A 4,627-nucleotide genomic window follows, 5' to 3' on the forward strand; every position below is an offset into this window, starting at 1 on the left:
ACCAGGGTGCAGGAACAATATAAGTAGTACAAATATTCTCCCGCTTTTTGGAGGAGTCGTTAGAAGGAAAACACCGGCAAATAGCTTAGCTATCTCTACCAATTAGAATTAACACAATGGTGACAAGATACCAGTGTAACAATAATTGACAAGACTTCCACAATAGACTGCGTCAATGCGACCAAGCCGCGCGTAGTCGCCGCATGGTTTGAGTCACCATGTCACGGACTGCGCGGCCCCTCCTGCCGGACGTTCGAGTTCTCCCTTGGGAATGTGTGTGTGTGTGTGTGTGTGTTATTCTTAGCATACATTAGTTTAAGGAGTATTTAAGTCTAGGGACCGATGGCCTCAGCAGTTTGATTCGGTTGGAATTCACACACATCTGAACAATGGGACCAACTCATTACTGACTCCTCAAGGACAAGCTGCATAGAACTCTAGAATACGAGGGTAATCCCAAAAGTAAGGTCTCCTATATTTTTATAACTACATAGACCTGTTTATTTCTACGTTGGTTTACATCAGTTTACAGCTTGAACATTTAGCTATTTTTCGACATAATCACCATTTCTGTCGATGCATTTTTGTAGACGCTGTGACAGTTTTTGTATGCCCATGTCATACCATCTCGCCGCCATGCTGTTTAGAAATTTATGAACCTCTTCTTTCACCTCGTCGTCGGAGCTGAATCGCTGGGGCCTCAATTAACGCTTACAGGCACTGCGAGACCCTGAAAAAACTCAAATCGGCAATTCAGAATCGGAGAAGAGGAATGTTGAGCAAGGGCGACACATTCTCCATAACGCTCGCCCACACATCGCTCGGCAAACCGTTGCTCTCCTGCAATAGTTTCAGTGGAACATAATCACCCACCCACCCTATAGTCCTGACCTGGCGCCCAGTGACTGTCACCTGTTCCCTAGGTTAAAAAAATATTTGGCCGGAAAGCGATTCAGCTCCGACGACGAGGTGAAAGAAGAGGTTCATAACTTTCTGAACAGCATGGCGGCGAGCTAGTATGACATGGGCATACAAAAACTGTCACAGCGTCTACAAAAATGCATCGACAGAAATGGTGATTACGTCGAAAAATAGCTAAATGTTCAAGCTGTAAACTGATGTAAACCATTGTAGAAATAAACAGGTCTATGTACTTTTAAAAATAGGAGGCCTTACTTTTGGGACTGCCCTCGTAGCACACAGATTCCTGATCTGCTCTTCAGGATGCTAATAGAGCCCTGCGAGACACACGTGGCTCCAGCAGCGGCAAGCCACACAAGTAACAGCCACTTTATAAAGTACATCCTACCGCCCCGACGCCTGTCACAGACCGCGTCATTCGCGACACCTCGCGGAGGGCCACCACACAAACCACGGCGCTGCTCTCAAAGATACATCCGCAGCAAAGAGTACGGGGGCAAATAGCCTAACGCTCGCTGCACGAGAAACCAACCGATGGGAAAATTGAGAGAGAACAATCGAAGTATCCAAGAAGTTAGAAGGCGCAGCAGAACCATTTCTTAATGGGTAAAAGCAAGTCGAGCGGCTCAATGACAATGTATTTGCTTGTGGTCCTGAACCAATATTCAATAAACAAATTTGCGTTAACAGTGGTGGCCCTCCTTCTTCAGGCCACAAGTGGCCTATCGGGACCATCCGACAGCCGTGTCATCCTCAGATAAGGATGCGGATATGAGGGGCGTGTGGTCAGCACACCGCTCTCCCGGTCGTGACGATGGTTTTCGTTGACCGGAGCCCCTACTATTCAGTCGAGTAGCTCCTCAATTGGTATCACGAGGCTCAGTGCTGCCTGAAAAATGGCAACAGCGCATGGCAGCCCGGATGGTCACCCATCCGAGTGCCGGCCACGCCCGACAGCGCTTAACTTCGGTGATCTCACGGGAACCGGTGTATCCACTGCGGCAAGGCCGTTGCCGTTAAGAGTGATGGACGCCAAGTTTTTTTGATTAACAGAGATGATTAGTATCACTTGTGAGGAATGTTAGAGTAAACTTTCGCAAAGCTAAAATTCGTTCGCCACGGGCTTCCAGCAGCAGCAGCACGTCGCGGCGGATGATGCAGAGCGTAATTGTTGCGTGATGCAGCGTCGGCAGTAATGTGGGACGATTAGCTGGCGGCGTGACCTGCCTAATGCGCGTATTGATCACGTCCGCCCGTCAATCGGCTTAGCGTATCGCGCCGCTCGGCGCCGTGCACGCGGACGCGGGCCAGCCAGCCGGGCTCTGTTGGCGCATGCGCGCTGCCGCCCCCGCTGAGCGTTTTTAAAACGCGTAAACAGACAATGAGCGTGATTAATCGCCGCTCGCCTGTTAATATATGACGAGCGCGCGCACGCGCCGGCCGCTGCTGCTTGTCCGCCACACCGTGTTTTGTTACAGTGGAAAAAAAAGAAAAACAAAACTGGAATAAAAACGTGACACGCTGCGAGCGGGAGTGGTGGTGTGGTGTCGCTTATTTCTTTTAATCTGTGACACCATCTGTTTTATCTTGCTAAGCGGTGCGCGGCAAAATGACGTTCAGTTCATTGTTTACTTCAGCTGCTTTGCGGCGTGTGTCTATGATGATATATTGCCGTGCGAGTGTCGACCGGTTGAAAAATGTGTACACAATCGCTCGAGAACTGCAGTAACGACTACCAAATCGTCAAATTCGAAACCACAAATCCGGTTTTATCGTCAGAAGTTCTACTGCGCCAGCCCCTGCTCACATAAAACACCGAAATTTTGCACTCTGACAGAAGCGCAAACAACTGTAGTCATCTAAATACAAAGGAAATCCCAGTTCCGTATGTCTCTTGTAAAGTGACATTTCCTGTGGCAGAGGGTCGTCATGATATTTGTATGTGGTCACTTAAAGAAAATCCATTCAAAAAAGAAACGCTTGTGGCAGTAAAGGGTACACTAAAAATTCTATTTAACGTTGATATCAGTCTTCTTTTTTTTTTTTTTTCGTTATAGGTCACCTACACGACGGGTTTCAACTCCTAAGTCAGCTTCACGCTTTTTCCAAAACTTTTTTCTTTTTTCATTCTTCTGCTATCAATTTTTTTCACTGTCTTCTATCAACTGTTTTGTCTTAAAAAACCTCCTATTGAATTTTCTTTCTATGTTTTGTACTGTTTTCAACAACTAGTTTAATCATGCTAATTCATTCTACATTTTCGTGCTATTTCTTCAGCCACCTTTGTCTGCCTTTTAGTTTTCCAAAATCTTGTACAATATTTTTTCTGCTAGAAGTCATTCTTTGGATCTTCCTGTAGAATATTAATCCTCTCTTCTTAAATTCATTTGTAGATATTTCGACACAATATTTACATACTCTTATTTTCGGTTTAAATATTTCTTCTCTTGCTGTTTTTCCCAATATATTTCCCATTAATCTTTCTTTTCCTGATTTCTTCGCTTTAGGCGTATGTGCATTCCAGCTAAATTACTGTCTGTTAGTGATGAAAATGTATGTCTTCATACGGAGATTTATTTAAAAATTGTTATTCTACGTACAATACAAAATCCATTTATGTAATGCTATTATGATAGACTATTTCCTTTCAATATCTTGCATGCTATCTCCCAGATATTTCACATTATCTGTTCTAATGGTACTCCAGTACTTTTTTTTTTTTAATTTTGATGCTGCAATCTTGTTAATACACTTTACTCAACTTTTATAGAAGGAGATTTGTAGTCGCCTTCCCTTCGTACTTGGTTACGTATTTATATTTGTTTTATGCTTTATCTACAGTGTTTGTCAGAGTTCCAACATCATCTGCAAGCAGTAAACAATTAATTTTGAAACTGTCTTTCATCATTAATAGGCTTCAAAAATTAATAATTACTTATATATGTTAAATTAAAAGTGACATGTGTAGCTTCCCTGTCTATAAACTATTCGACAAATTTTACAGTCGTTAAAAAATACCTGTAATTGCTTGCTTGGAAAGAAAATCAAAATTTACCTTGTATGTTACAGAAATTGGGAAACTCTACCACGATGATATTTTTTCTACGGCACATCTACATTCCTTCAAAGCAATATACTGTACCAATGACAAAAATTTAACGTGTCAAACATTGTGGGGCTAATAGGTAATGTATCATTAACACAAAATTTGGCGTATTTAGCATATTTTGTTTCAGGAAGAAAATATTGCCCTGCTGAAATGCCAAGAAGTATTTTTATAGCATATACATTCATTGTTGATTACAGAAAATTTTCAAAAATATGTCGAAAATCCATTATTTCAAAGCCTTCCTGTTACAGAAAGTACTTCGTCATCGTTGGATTTGGAAAAAAATAAATAAAATAAAATGTGCAGTTCGAACAATTGTAGATTGCTGTAAATTTAATTAACGATTTTATATAACTATTTTAACGTTAAATACATATTCAGCTGGTATGAATCTTCGTTGCAGACTAAAACTGTGTGCCAAACTGAGACTCGAACTCGGGACCTATGGCTTCCGGGGGCAGGTGCTCTACCGAGTGAGCTACTAACGACCGGTCCCCACACCTTTAATTCTGCCAGTACCTCGTCTCCTACCATTTCATTCCGGATATATTCAGCTATTTCATTTCGCTGGTATTACATCGTTAGCTTAGGAATTAT

At 42.5% G+C, this 4,627-nt stretch overlaps 1 pseudogene; it reads right to left on the reverse strand.

Annotated features, from left to right (window-relative positions):
* Positions 1-1,818: 1,818 nt before the first annotated feature.
* On the reverse strand, positions 1,819-1,936 carry LOC124796660 (annotated as a pseudogene).
* Between the last annotated feature and the right edge of the window lie 2,691 nt (positions 1,937-4,627).

Source organism: Schistocerca piceifrons, chromosome 4 (assembly GCF_021461385.2).
Source record: "Schistocerca piceifrons isolate TAMUIC-IGC-003096 chromosome 4, iqSchPice1.1, whole genome shotgun sequence".
NCBI lineage: Eukaryota > Metazoa > Arthropoda > Insecta > Orthoptera > Acrididae > Schistocerca > Schistocerca piceifrons.